This window comes from Zootoca vivipara, chromosome 3 (assembly GCF_963506605.1).
Source record: "Zootoca vivipara chromosome 3, rZooViv1.1, whole genome shotgun sequence".
Taxonomy (NCBI): domain Eukaryota; kingdom Metazoa; phylum Chordata; class Lepidosauria; order Squamata; family Lacertidae; genus Zootoca; species Zootoca vivipara.
This window is the reverse complement of record NC_083278.1, coordinates 55,781,967-55,797,908: the sequence shown is the minus strand read 5'-3', so window position 1 is coordinate 55,797,908 and position 15,942 is coordinate 55,781,967. Positions and strand designations below refer to the sequence as shown.

General features: G+C 40.0%; 1 long non-coding RNA gene across 1 annotated transcript; it reads right to left on the bottom strand.

Annotated features, from left to right (window-relative positions):
* Nucleotides 1-206: 206 nt before the first annotated feature.
* LOC118082108 (uncharacterized) lies at nt 207-12,143 on the bottom strand. Its single transcript, XR_009557339.1, has 4 exons — nt 11,364-12,143; nt 3,295-3,384; nt 1,281-2,253; nt 207-459 (listed from the first exon to the last, which is right to left on the bottom strand). It is a non-coding gene; the product is annotated as an uncharacterized LOC118082108 (long non-coding RNA).
* Between the last annotated feature and the right edge of the window lie 3,799 nt (nt 12,144-15,942).

Genomic DNA, 15,942 nt, shown 5'->3' with positions numbered 1-15,942 from the left:
TACCTTAACTTTCAAGGTGACCAAGAGGTTGGGTTTTTTTGGGGGGGGGAGGCATTCCTTTGACGCTGTAAGCTATCTTTCTGGTGGTCTGCATTCTACAGCCATCCCACTTGCTGAACTGACAGCTGGGCTTTCCTATTTCAACAGGAAGCCAGTGCAGATTTTTTTATTAAAAAAAAAGTAAAAGGAAGAATAAACTCAGCAAGTGGACTTTTTGCAGGCACTTAGCAGTTCGTTTTCTACCACAAATTGCAATCCTCAGCCAGGGTGGAAGGGAATCCCATGGATGCATTTGTGTGTCTGGCTCTTTCCATCATTTACACACACAGGAACATGGAATCATAGTGAAGGCAAGCAGGTAATGGAGAATGAGTTGTGATTGGTGTGTCATCCCTGGGAGCTCTCCCAGGTCCTGAGGTACCAATATATTGGCAAAGAGATGGAAGAAGAGCATCACATCTAAAAAGAGAAGAAAAGCCAAAGATGCAAAACCATTTCTAAGAAGGAAACACAACTGTATCAATATATATATTGATTATTTGGAAAGAGCTCAGAAATCCAACCAAATGCAATACATAAAGCCTTAGTATGTGCTAGACTAGAAACAAGTTGTTACATGTCAGTGTTTGAAATGTGTGGACTTTTAGAAGTCTATTTTGGTTATACAGCTTTTTAGAAAGCATTGCATTATGCCTTGTAACATTGATTTAATAGTTTTATGGGTATGATTTGATTACACACATTCTTAGATGAAGAGTTCCTCATAATATTATTGATTTTAAAGGATCGTGCTTAATATTTAATTGACTTGCAATATTTATCTTTGTGATCTATCCATAGCTGCCAAGTTATCCCTTTTTTACAGGGATTTTCCCTTATGCTGAATAGGCTTCCTCGCGAGAAAAGTGAAAACTTGGCAGCTATGGATCTATCACAATATGGAGTTTCCCATTTTTTTGATACAAGTTATTTCCCCCCACACATAAATTACTTTTTTAAAAAGAAGAAGCTCTGAAGTGCTTTGGAACTGCTGGTACCCAAATCTGACCAGCTGCTTCCAGCTGTTTCTAATGTGAACACCCTATTTGCTGATCGTCCAACCACCTGCCACACATGCATTGCCTTTCTCAGAGCTTGTCTCTCCCAGATCTCCATGAGCTCATTCTGGTCTGGATGTACATAATAAAATAAGGATTAGAAAAAAATCATGGAGGATAAAGCTATCATCGGCTACCAGCCATGATGGCTCTGTACTGCCTCTAGTGTTGCAGGCACTATACCTCAGTATACCATTTGCTGGGAATTGCATGTATTGTTGCACTCATGTCCAATTTGAAGGCTTCCCATAGGTATCTGGTGGTCACCGTGAAAGCAGGATAATGAACAGCATGGACCTTTGGTCTAATCCAGCAGGGCTCGTCTTATCTTCTTAACTCATCGGAAGAAGCTAGCCAGGCAGCTGTACAAATAAATAAACAAACAAATAGCTCTACTTGTTTGAGTCACTGTTTGAATCAGAACACTTACTTCATTTCTTTGTGACCCCTGCATGATGACAGGGCTATATTTTTATCCTGTGTTTGGTGACAGATTGCTGAGGCTGGAGTTACGCACTACTGATTAGCAACACTTGGTCTTGTTCTTTTTACGGTTCACCTAGTGGAGGAGGAAGTCAGTGAAGAGGACATGAACCTTTGCAATTGCTACCAGCATTGATGTTTTTCAGACTGGCAACAAGCATTCATTAATCTCTCTTTGAACTGCTTATGGGTAATTTGTTATTATCGAGAACAATTTTCCTGACTTGCTATCTTTATCACTCTTTCTCACCACAGTATGGTCTCTAATTTTAATTGCACACATACGTGGAGATTTCAGTTTTTAATGATGCCAAGCAACTGTTGAATTTCATCAGTCTCAAAATAAAGCTGACTTCCATCATTTCTGTTGCAACATACCAGTACTAATGATAATCCATAAAAAAGCATACATAGCTAACTCAGTCATACACAAATGCATTATTATTATATTTACACTTTGGGACTGCCCTGGTACAGATTTTATGCTGCACATATCCAGAGTTATCATTCCCCTTAACTCCATACCATGTGTGTCTTGGTCACAAAATCAATCCATGTATTGCCATTTCTTCATTTCTGGAATGACTGCCTGCTCACTTCGAATGAGCAGGCCAGCACTTATTTTCAAGGGTGGGATTACTGTCTTCTCCCTTGCATTTGAGTGGATAGAATACTGCAAGTACAAAATATAATTCAGTAACACTCCTTCCCTCCCCACCAACCTAGAAATGATCTGGAAATATTCATCTATAAAAGCCTGATGCCTGGAACTCATGACCTTGTTGCCAAACCAGTACACAGTTACAACAGCATTAAGACATGATAGCCAATCTGAAATGATACACTAAATATTCGAAGGGTAGCACCACTATACCAGTTTGCATGTGCAATATCTTGACAGGTCTGTACTACCAGTCCATATGGAATTTGTTCGGCTAACATGGCCAGTGGTCAGAGATTATGCAAGTTGTAGCCCTACAACATCTGGAGGTGAACAATGTTCTAAATAATAGCTAGTAACTATGAATCTCTTTATCAAAAGTCCTGCTTTCAGCTCCCCAGTCCCATAATTCTACACTGATGCCTGCTTTCATTCCTGGATCTGTATACCTCACAGTTGTCTTTTCCTAGTACTGTATCTCCTTTGTCTCTGCCACTTTGAGTCTCAGTTCTTTCATACTGTCCCTCAGGCTTTATGAGCAGCTTCCCACTTCTTGCTCTTGACAAAAGCCATCCCACACATTCAAATCCCTGCTCCAAATCTGTTTCTCTCCAGAAGCCTTCAAGTACTGATCTCTTTGTTGACATCTCCCCCAACTCTTGAATTAAATTGTCATCCCATTAATTGTTGTCTGTTGGAATTAGACTTTAAGTCCCCCAGGGCAGGGACTTTTTGTCTTATGTACTTCTAACATGCCATGTATGTTACATTTACAGTATTCTTCAAAGATTACCAAAAGGGGGGGAGGAGTGTAATTTCGAAAGAACTACTGTAAGTATTGGTGGGAAAATAACCTCAGTAGAAACTAATTATAATGTGGGCAGCAATTCTTCTGAAAAGAAAAAAAAGTTGAACTTGGGAAGCAGATGCTTCACAGCCCTTTGACAAACAAGTTTCAAAGACCTGGCCTCCTTTTGTTTCTTTTATGTGTTGAAGTTCAGTAGCACAAATACTGTACCTTTAAAAAGCCAACCTCCACCTCGCCAAACTCACATGAAAATATGGTATTTTGTTGAAATGGCTTCAGTGGCTTGGGAGAACCCTCGCTTGGAAACCTCAGCCCATGTAAATGCATCACCCCTTCTGTTCAATGGGAATCACCAAAGAAAAACATGATTTATTGATATTTATTATCATATTTATATCCCACCTTTCCTCCAAAAAGCTCAAGGTAGTGCACATGGTTCTCCCCTCTCCATAGTATCCTCACACTAACACTGTGAGGTAAATTAGAGGCTGAGGATTGGTGATGGACTCAGGGTCACCCAGAAAGTTCCATGGCTGGGTGGGAATTTGAACCCTGGTCTCCTAGGTCTTATTCCTACATTCTAACCTAGACTTCTTCAACCTCCATATGTTTTTGGCCTACAGCTCCCATGATCCCTAGGTAGCAGGACCAGTGGTCAGGGATTATTGGAATTGTAATCTCAAAACACCTGGAGGGCCGAGGTTGAAGAAGCCTGTTCTAACCATTGCACCACATGCTGTTCAGGGATAGCTCAAGAGATTTGAAGGGCCTACTACACTGACTGAACCAGACTCCAGGGAATGGAAGTCTCATTCTTCCATATGCCATATGTCCGGATAAATCACCACAAAGAACGATCACTCTTCCTCATGCCCCTTTTATCCAGCACTAACTTTATGGGCTCCTACAATACAGAAAGTATTTTGTTCCACCTGCTAGCCAGGCTATCTGCAGTTCTTATTTACACACCTCAACCACTATGTTGTAAAGCAGAAACGGGGAAGGTGTTCAAAGCAGGGAGCAAGATAAGATTCCTCCATTGCCAGGGGGTGGACTAGAAGACCCTCAGGATCCCTTCCAACTCTACAATTCTATGATTCTAACATATTTCACCCTTAGAAATTCAACGCAGAGAGAAACAAGTTTAGGTGAATACTCTATTTGTTACATTAAATGTAACATGCATTTAAACGTATCTGTTTGTTTAAATAGTGGCTAGAGGGAGGCTTGTCAGGACTGGGACCTCAGCAAGTGGGAAAGGAAGATGTAAGACACTTCCCTGTGTCCCACAGGCCTGTACCCTTCCAGCTCCAATTTGCTGCAGGAGGAAAGCTGCTACTGGTGCCAAACAGGGATATCTCAAGGCATTTTGCTGCCTGAGGGTAAAGGACAAGGCCTTGCCCCTAAAGCATCTAGAGAACTCAATTGGACTGGTTGCTGAATCTTACTCCAATACTGGTAGAAGGACAGTATTTTCCACTGCACTTGAAGGCAGCAGGCTAGCATAGGGGATACAAGGCACTCACAGCTCTGTTCCCTCCCCACACCTCAGCATCTGCCACCTGAGGCAGTGTCTCACTCTGCCTCATTGTAGGGCCAGCCCTGGTGCCTAATGCATGGTCACATTAAACATAATATGCAGTTTGGCAATTCCAGCAGAATGGTAAGGTCAGGACTGTTTTAATTGTATTGGCTTTGGACAATTTATTGAGAATGCGATAAGCTAACAAACCAAGAATCTTTGCTTGTAGGAAATTCAATATCTGTCCTTTAGATGTTGTTGAACTCCAACTCCCATCATCCCTGATGGTTGCCCATGCTAACTGGGTCAGATGGGAGTTTGAGTAGAACAATATCTGGAGGCCCACAGATTACCATGTGTGTTTTCAATCATTAGACTAAAAAATAGGTTAAACTATCATTTTAATTAGCAACTCACAATATCCAAAGAATGTACGTTAGCAGAATTTTAAACAATATCAGAGGTGCCACTTCAGGTTTGATTGGGAAAAATAATAGTTGCCTGGTGCATGGAACTATTGAGTTAGCCAAAAATATAGGTACTCCAAATAATAGTAGCATTCGATCTGAAACCCAGCAAAGACGGAAGTGACACTAAACACACAAACACAACATCTATACTAAATTACACCACTGTAGAATAAGGAATTTGGGAATAAGGAACTTAACAGAGATAATTCTACATTTTTAAAGGGGGGGATAAATATAGAAGAAAAATAATTAATGATGAATTATTTGCTTAAGCTTTTAAAAAATTGATGATCTCTTGTGCTCATTGGAGAGGAGGACCAATAAAAAAGTCATTTTCAATAAATAACAGGGATGAGTGCACATTTGCCATAACCCTCTTACTGACAAGAATGTCAAGTGATACGCTCAAGTGTTTGTTAGTTTACAGATGGCTTACTTTGCAAGGGCTGGCCTGAAAAGAGGATTACTGCATGTTATTTTGGAATACCTCAACTTATCCTAAGCCTGTCACTCCCAGGGAAATTGGACACACTCCCTGCTCTGGAAAGCTAGAAGCTGACATTTAAGAACGAGCCAATGAAGGGAAACAAGACAGCAACAAGGTAATGAGGGAAGACAGTTCATCATGCAGTTATTCAGCAAAGGCCAGTAGTTAACTTAAATAATAAAATAAATATCTATTCTTCAATATATTTAGCCGCAGCAGGTATGAAGACATAAATCCTACAAATCTCATATCCTGCTGACGACACATTTGTGTAACCAGGTCCTATATATTCTGGGAACTTTCATTTATATTCCCCCCCATACATTCTCTTATGTGGCTAGATTTCCCTTAGCTCAGTGGTAGAATACATGTTTCAAATGCAAGAAGTCCCAGGGACAACCCCTGATGTCTTCAGGTAGGGTCGAGAAAGACAGAAGAAGTCTCAACCCCTAGAGAGCCTCCGCCATTCAATGTTGACAATACTGGGTTAGATGAACCAATGTTCTGGATCTGTATAAGGTAACTTCCCATGTTCCCTCCTGAAACAATTTCATCTGACCCAAGCAACTGCAACTTGGCCTACAAAACATTGCCAAATACAGGCAGAATTTCCCAGAAGCGAAAAGCAGTCCATATTCAAAGTCTCCTGTACCTTGTGCAAGATTTTTGACAGGGTTGAGAGATGCTGCAACTGCTAAGATTCCCGTTTGTGTGCAACAGGTGAAGGTATAGGAACTATTTTCTCCTTTTCACATAGTCTTAAGACTCTAAGACTGATCAGAGGAAGGGATGAATAAGCAGGACTCTTCCCACCACTTCTTATCATCACATGACCCAGCATCATCATTTGTTATTTTAGACCAGGACAGGGATGGGAAATCTGCGGCCTTCCAGATGTCAGGCCTACCTTGCATGGCCAATGATCAAGGATGATGGGAGTTGGAGTCCAACAACATCTGGGAGGCCACAGATTCTTCGTCCTTCTTTTAAAAGGACTGCTTAGGCACTGTACAGATTTTAAATCAACTGGACCCTGCCTATAGGCTTCCAACCTCATTAAGACAGGAAGAAAAAACAATAGGTGAGGAAAGAATAGGGCAAAACATATCAACTATTATAATCATTAAACTGGCACAGGAAGTAGTCAACTGCTTCACTGTAGCAGAGAAAAAGGGTTTGATTTAAAATATTCATGCCTTCATCTGAGACTCACCCTCATGGCTCAACTCAATAATATGAAAGTGCCGGATTGTTTCTAATATCCAACAGAGGAGTCTTTCTAAGCTTTTTCTTGGAAGCACCCTGTAATGAAACTGTATAATCTCTTCTTTAGATCCAAAGTGAAATCATTTCCCCAAACTAAAACATCGAATCAACTCATGTGTTTAGAACACGTGCCAACACAGCTAAATGAAGGGTGTTTCTCAAACCTACTAATCAACTTACTGTATGTTTTCTTTTTAAAAAACAAACAAACAAACACAAGTGTTTGAGAAGATATTAACTGAAACCAGTAATGCACGGGTAAGGAACCTATGGTATCCAGGTATTGCTGGGCTCCAATTCCCATCAGCCCCAGCCAGCCCAACCAATGGTCAGCGTTTATGGGAATTGTTGTCCAAAACATTTGGAGGCACCCTAGATTGCATATGCTGCTGTCTAACAGAGTTGACAATTTAAGCAGCAGCTCCTGATTCAATAAACTAGAAATACTACCAGCGACTATATAAATATTTTATTATGAAATGTCCCTGATGGGGAGTCAAAAACCATCGGTTTCAGAGTTAATTCATATTATGAAATGTCCCTGATGGGGAGTCAAAAACCATCGATTTCAGAGTTAATTCAGCAACTTCTCTTTCCAGTCTGTTCCTGAAATTTCTCTGTAATAAAACAGAGAAAACCTGATGAAGTTAAACAACAGATCAACAGAGCCAGACTGATACCTAGAGAGAACCTACTGCAAGACAGACCCCAAAAAGAAAATAACAGAACACCACTAGTCATCACATACAGCTCCCAAGTTAAAACAGTACAACGCATCATCAGAGATCTACAGCCTCTCCTGGACAATGACAGCTCCCTTTCTCAAGCTCTGGGAGGAACAGACTGGAAAGAGAAGTTTCTGAATTGGAACTCATTACCAAGTTAAAACCATGGAGCCACCTGGGATGAATAGAGACATCAGATTCTTATCTCATTATGCATGTTCAAGCTTTCTTTAGTGCCTCAGCCCTTGCTTCCCCCCCCCCGGACTAATTGCAGTCATCAGCAGTCGTTAACAGCCATCCACAGGTTTACCACTCCCATCAGCCCATCACCCATTCCCATCCACCCCCACCACCCTCTGTATATATATAAGGGTCTGACACTTCTGTTTCAAGTGTATCTGAAGAAGTTGCATGCACACGAAAGCTCATACCAAAATAAAAACTTAGTTGGTCTTTAAGGTGCTACTGAAGGAATTTTTTTTAGTTTTCAGAGTGGTTTAACAATCAACTCTTCTTCCCAGGGAATTCTAGCTCTGTGAAGGCAATGGAGTCTCCTAACAGCTCTCAGCACCCACAGCTTCCAGGATTCCTTGGCGGAGGGACTATGACTGTTTAAAGTGGTATGATACTGCATTAAATGTGGTGCCAGTGGGCCTGTTACAGGTAATCATCACTTGCTAGATCATCACCTTGTCATGGTGTGTGGGCTTGCACGTTCCTATGACCCTTGTGAGTGAAGCCGTCGGGAATCTCAGACTCCCAGCAGGGTCACCTGCTGGTAAGGTCAAAGGGGAGTAGCTAGACAAAGAATGATCCATGAAGTCCTAAATGGCAGAACAGGTGGGAGATAATAAGTGGTATGTTACAATGGCTGTGAAGGCGGACGAAGGCTGCAGCACATAAGAATCTACCTGTCGTCATGATACTCATGCCATCAGAATAGAGCAGGGGTGTCCAAACTTTTTTCAAAGAGGGCCAGATTTGATGAAGTGAACATGCATGAGGGCTCACCAAAGTTGTTGAGCTTATTATTATTATTATTATTATTATTATTATTATTATTATTATTATTATTATTACAGTTTTACTGCAAAGTTGTTGAGATTTTACCACAGGACATATACTGCCATGGGGGCTGGATTAAATTTACTGGCGGGCCGGATTAGGCCTCCAAAACAGACTTTGGACATGCCTGGAGTACAGCCTTACCAAGATGGCTGTGCATTGGTCAGTGTGCACTGATCTACACACATTCCAGGTATCTTTTTAAAAAGTACTGTGTTCAGTCAATTATTTCTTTCCAAGGCAACACTATAAGGTATAGCCAAACAATGCATTCTCTCCTATGTGCAAAATCAAACATAAATTGATAAACTATGGAAGCTTTACTGCTGATGTAATTTAGTTTCTCAGTCAAGTGTGTTTAAATAATTCTTATTTGTATTCCAATCTAATAAAAATGCTTTTTAAAATGCTAATTACACATCCCACGAGATTATACCTTTCACATAGGACTTACTCAGTGAATCAACCAAATGTGTTTTCCCCCTTAACAATATAAGCATCTTCTATAATGTCAATGCTTCATCAGTAATAAAAAATCAAAAGCGCAGAATAATCACATTATATATTTCTCAAATTCCAGCTGTTTGAAACAGGAATGAAGTCAGGCCATCCTAAAGATGGATGTCAGGAATTTAAACCATGGTAGAATTACCTGCTTATAGCTGCCATGTACATGTACAGGAAGCATATTTGTTGTTCTTCTACCACATGACAAAAATATTTTTAAGGCATTTCCTTCCAGCTTTCTTAGAGTGTCACTGGCTTAGTTTAGGGTTGTTTTAATGTTTTATGTTCTCTGTTTCTCTTACTAAATGAAGGCCACTACAAGGACCAGTATTCCACAGTATGCAACTGATAAATACCTGAAATGAAATGAAAATAATACTTCAGTGGAGAATATTTCATCTGACAGGAGAGGGGCAAAGATAAATGTAGGAACACTCTCGGGCACACAAAAGGATCATATTTATCCATTTCTTTGAAACGTGCTCAGATCCGACCTATGTGCTAGAATACAGATCTTGTATACAGTGTATGAGGTATGGTGATTTGATATGATCAAATTTCTATGCCACTTTACATTCAAATGAATCTCAAAGCAGCTTACAAACTATAAGATTATAGAACATCACAGAACATCGCAGCATAACTCACATAAAATAATACAATCTATAAAGCACTATTAACAAAACAGCAACTAAAAATAAGCTAAACATCACAATTACAGCAAAACTCATGGTATATGATTAACAAATCAATAAAGTATTTATAAAACAAGATTAACATGAACAAAATAGCAACTAAAAAGATTAAGCTGCTAAATTCATACACACATTTAAGGCACGTCATTTATACCTATTGTCAACAACAAAGAGGAAATGTGTCAAGCAAAAAATTGTTTCTATTTTATGTAGCTAAATTTGAACAAATTATTAGTTTTTACATGTTTTCACAGCAGTCTATAAATTTTCACCTGGCTCAAGAGAACTGTTTTTTTTTTTAAGGATGCCATGACTCACCCTAACAACCTTCCTAAACTATTGGTTTGCCACTGAAAACATATTAGAATTCCTTTTGGCAGCATCAGTCAATTTTGAGAATTAAGGGCAGTAATTATTTTATGGTTTATAGTTGTTTGTAATGGAAGATGGGCTTGCATAATACCTAGCAATATATTCTGGCAGCCACTTGTAGCTGCATCATGATTGACTGACCTATGTAATGACCACAACTGGAAGGATTTGAATTGGAGGTGTTGGTTTGTAGGCTACTCGCCCTTGATAATTTTGAGCAGTGCCTTGAGGACTACTGCAGAGAGTCCTTTTTGCATACACTGTGTGGACTGGTAGAAATGAAGGACTAAGGAGAATCTACTGCTATATAGCACAGCTGCTCTGTCAGTGTACATCTTGAAAAATTCCCAATGAGGAAATAATACATCTGCAGAATTAACTTCAGCAACAAACAGTCTCATTTGTACAGGATATCTTGAATGAAGCAAATGTTTTCACCTCTTTTGGATCATTTTTGGAGATGGAAAGGTTGCCTATATACAGATGAAGAAAATGTAAATTTTGCCAGACAGGATCAACTCAACAGGACCCATGATGTAGAGGGTGTTTGGTGCCCATTCCCAAGACCCAGATCACCAGATGTTTACAAAATGCTAAAGGTTCATTGATCACCACCTGGGAAGCTGGTTGGAACGTAATATTCAGGTAATGCAATGCTCAGACGTCCTGCCCATCACCCATTCATAATTTTCTTAAACTGTTTTTTTATTGCAAAATAAAAAAATTCCTTCAGTAGCACCTTAAAGACCAACTAAGTTTTTATTTTGGTATGAGCTTTCGTGTGCATGCACACTTCTTCAGATATGTTTTTTTCTTCACAGCCTTCTGAAGATTTCCATTTTCTACTCAAATTACAAAACCAAATAAAAGTGTAAGGCAATTATTACTTAATCAGTTATTGTAGCATTGGATTGTAAATGCAAAATTGAAGGTTGTAGCATGAGTTTGCATTAATCCCGTGTTACTCTGTTAACACTCGCTCTTCATTTCCCCTCTATTTTCTCCTTCATTGTTGGATTTTAAATTTCAAACTCCTTGAGACAGGGTCCTGTCTTTCTTTCCTTTGGTTGTATACATTTCCTTGTGTTGCATACATTTATGAGTCTATCTAAATAACAATAAAGAATAATAAAGATTTGGAACTGCCCCTATCTAGACTTCCTAAATTCCAAGCAAAAGAGCATCATAGAAACATCAGGAATCACCTTATATGGAGTCAAGTAGTCTATCTAGGTCAGTCTTGTCTACACTGACTGGCAGCAGCTTTCCTGGATTTCAGACAGCATTCTTTCCCAGTCCTACCTGGAGATGACATGAATTCACCATGGGACCACCTGCATGCAAAGTAGATGATGTACCATTTGGCTGCAACATATACTGTACATCATTGATGTACACAGCAACACTGGCGTAGGAATCCGCTCGGGCACCCAGAGCGGCAAACATGGTGCGCACCTGGGGGCAGGGCATCACTACGTAGTGACGCTGCGCATGCACACTACATAACGAGGTGCCACCACCGCTCGTGCTGCCCCCCAAAAGACGGAGTTGGGAGTGGGCCACCCCCTCTGTTCCCCCCTTGCTATGCACCTGCACAGCAGCCACATGTACAGAGCTGTTGATCCGCTGTATTTGAATTATTTGATTTAATGAGATTAATGGCTAAATTAAAATATTCTGGCTCGATTGGTGTTGCTACAGAAATGGCAGTAGCACTGAATTTAAGAAGTGCATCAAAAACAATAAACATGTGATCAATTACTGCTGTACATTCATATGCCTATATTTCATATTGAATCTTGTTAGGAATAGGAAATGTTTGGGTCTGTATGATTGCAACAGCCAAATGTCAGAAAGAGGGAAAGCAGAGAGGTTGGCAAAATTTAACTTGGATGGCTGTTAAAGGGATTCTAAACATGCAGGGAAAATATAAAGGTATTTAAGAACTTCTTTCCTTCTCTACACTTCTTTCCTTTGAAGGCAAAGCAGTTCATACTTCTTTTGATATTTAACTGAAGTTTCAGGAAAAAACTATTGTGTATTTTACTGCCAATGCAGTTTAAAAAAGAAAAAAGAAAACTCCCACTAGTTGGTTTTCAAAAAAAAAACATCGTCCAACTGCAAAAAACATACAGTTAAAATAAAAGAAATTCATTTTACAGCTGCAGTTTCTTTATCAGTGTGCTTATGTAGCGTGGGAAGTTTCTTAATGAACTTGAAAAGCTTGAAAGCTAAAGGTATTCAGTTCATAATATATGTTTGCTCCAGTAGTCAGAAAGAAGTCCCATAAAAAAGTTGAGATGCCCTTTGTTTTGCCTGCTCTACTTTGAGCATACCTCACAAACTGCCAATCATAACTAAAATAAAGGTTAGAAGTTTCGAATATTTTGGAGCTAAGATGCTATCATGACAGTATTAATCTTTTGCTTTGATAAGACCCCAAATACCCAACCCAATTCCAAAAAAATAGAACTGTTACATGGAGATGTGCCATTCAGATTGCAAGTCTTGCATGGGAGCAAATTTCATAAATATGACTTGCAAGGAAACATGAATGTAGGACTGAGCTACAAACCATTGATAAAGGATGGAATTTATTACACCATCAAGCACACCAGAGATCTCTTGACCAATGAGTTGTCATTGTGCATATTTGAATCCTGACATAAGGCATTGGTTCAGTTGGGAATATTGTCTGCACAACACAAGGTGTCATATTAACACTGAGTGTGAATAGGTAGTAGCAATCAGTACATAATTTCTAAGGTGTGCTGGGTGCCTGGGTCTCAAGTGATGGCACTTAAAGTGGCCATGTGGGGAAACAGATTCAGAACAATCAGCTCAAAGATTGACTTCCCCTTAATGCCCATTATGTCCAGGTTTATTTCATAATAGTTGCACCCAAATGTGGGGGCTTTCAGCTACTGCTATAACTGCCCCTTTCCTTTCTCATCCAAATGTATCTCATGATGTAGCAGTTCCTGTGTATCATGACACTCTAGAACAGGGGTCAGCAAACTTTTTCAGCAGGGGGCCGGTCTACTGTCCCTCAGACCTTGTGGGGGGCGGACTATATTTTTAAAAAAAATATTAACGAATTCCTATGCCCCACAAATAACCCAGAGATGCATTTTAAATAAAAGACACATTCTACTCATGTAAAAACATGCTGATTCCCGGACCGTCCCCGGGCCGGATTTAGAAGGCAGTTGGGCCGCATCCGGCCCCCGGGCCTTAGTTTGGGGACACCTGCTCTAGAAGCCATGAGAACTGTAATTCTCAACATTCTTAATACTCAAGAACCTGTCATAGCAGTGTTTTGGATGTAAAAGAGCTCACTACTTGCGGAAAGCGTTGGGGCAGAAGTAGGTCTTCTGGTCATCAATGGTTTTCATGAGAGGTTGGAGAGCTTTTCAGATCCTGTTATGCTCCTGGTGCCAAAAGCACAACAATGTCTATGCTTTGGACTGGTCTTGGAAAATACTTCCCCCGTTTCACAGTTTTGAGAAATGAGCTGCAAATTCTGAACCAAGTATGGGGAAGCATGCTTATCATTAATCACTAGCCTGCCTACAAGTTGTGTCCTTCAAGGTGAAAACTTTCCTCCCTAGACTTGTGGGACTTGCTTGAACAAATAGTGGTTAGTACGGTGGGGCATTGCTGCAAAATTTCCTTCCTGGCATGGTGTTGCTGCAGCTCACCTGGAGGGTGCAGGCAACACAGCTGCATGGTTAGGACTAGGGATGTCAGAGAAGTCCAATGAAAACAAAAGCAGGAGCCGAACTTGCCAATCTTCATTTATTCTTTCCATGCCCAGAAAGGAAGTCAATCCAGCAAATATGATTGGTATTTGCTGCTGCTGTGGTTTTCAGGCAAATGATAGGTAATTGATTGGGTCTCCCCCCCCCCACCCCCATTTGCATTGTGTTTCTGTTGCATTGAAATGAATGGGGTGATGAATGGGGTGGAATAACATGAGATATTTTTATATACTTATTTTGCATATTTAATTATGTAAATTATGTAAGCTGCATAATTTTGTCACAGTGGACAGTGAGACAAATAATGCAGTTTTTGGAAGAAGACTAAATGCAGCAGAACGGAAACAGTATTGTTATTATTTAATTTACTGCCCTTCCAGCACCCTTAGCTCCAGGGGTGGTTACAACCATTTAAAAGACAACTTTAAAAGAGTTTTAAAAGTTACAATTTAAAAAATGCAATCTCAAAAAAGGGTGGGTCCTGGTAATAGAAAATAAATGATTTTATAAAACAGGAAGGTTTTTGAAAAGGGACTGTATTCAGAAGCTTGTTGTCAGCTGCTTACAGCATTCTTCGGCACAATAATAATAGTTCTTTGTAAGCCAAACTGAAATGTATAGTTTGCAGGTGTAATATGTGTCAGCTGTTTAGAACATTACAATAATAATTTTTGTGCTATATGATTCTTTGTAAGTCTTGCTGAGCTGTACAGTTTGCAATTGTAATAATATTTTGTCTACTTAATCGTAAACTTATTATTATCAATATACTGTTCTTTACAATTGTGTGCTCTTCAGCATTTTTTGGTGAGGGTCCTGGAAATATACATTTTTGGTTTATGTGGAAGCACCTGATGAGCAGATAGCCAAGGCATTAATATGTCTAGCGAATATTGGGGGTGGGGCAGCGAAGAGAGGGCTAACTATATAAATATGGTCTCTCTCCCTGTTTTGCAATCTGACAGCAAATCTACTGGTACTGACTCATTTGATACTTTAGAAGCTCCAAGCTGTCACAGAGCAGCCCAGCTACACAAGCCAGTTCCTCTTTTTCAAAGCTTCCACTGCACCCTAGTTGGAAAGAGATGGGAGCAGTTGGAAAGGAAGTGCAAACCTAGCTACTGTCATCTCTTCCTTGTTCTCCTGAGCGACATGGGGTCAAACCGATGATTCTGCTAAAGCTGGCAGCCAACTCTGGCACTGCCAAAGGCACAAGACAGCAACAAGAAGACACCCCAGACGTATTTCACTGTTATGAGAGAGTAATAAAGCTTGACAATGTTATATCTCACATACCTGCCTGTTTCCGTGTGTGTGTGTGTGTGTGTGTGTGTGTGTGTGTCTTTTCCTGTAAGACAAAAACCTTTCCCACTTGCTCTACATTTAGAGGACCCTGCTTTTCTTTTGAAAGCAATGGCAAATATGGGATGATGATGGAAAAGCCTGTGTGAAATAATGAATTGGAACTTTGGGGTGGCAGGGAAAGTCTTCACGGACCTTAGAAGAATGATTAAAGCAATCAGACTGCTCTTTACTGGTGGAAACCGAGTGTAACAAATGAGAACGACACAGTCGTTTTGCCCTAGCCGGAGGAAAGGGCAACACTGTTTTGCATGGCAATTAGAGGTAGCAGTTCTGAGCTGCATTTGAAATCACTCAAAAGAGCTATTAGAAAAACATCAAATTGGGAAAAGTTTGATAATCTGGATTGTTTGGGAGGTAAAGGGGGTGAAAGGCTTCTTCGTGTTGGGTCCATATGGAATAAAAATGTATTCTAATTATATTCTGCATTGGGTATAAATTATTTCCATTAAGCCCTTTCCCCCTTAAGCTGAATTGCATGTAATTTTGATGGCATTTATTTTTAAAGATCCAGGCATTTACCCTTTCTAAAGAAATATATTATATTATATTCTTCTTTTGCACACGCAGGTGACAAAAGCCTCAATGCACAACCCTGGCCAGAAAATTATAGCTTCCATGTTGATAGGTGCAAGGAGTGGGGCCATCCTACACCCCGATA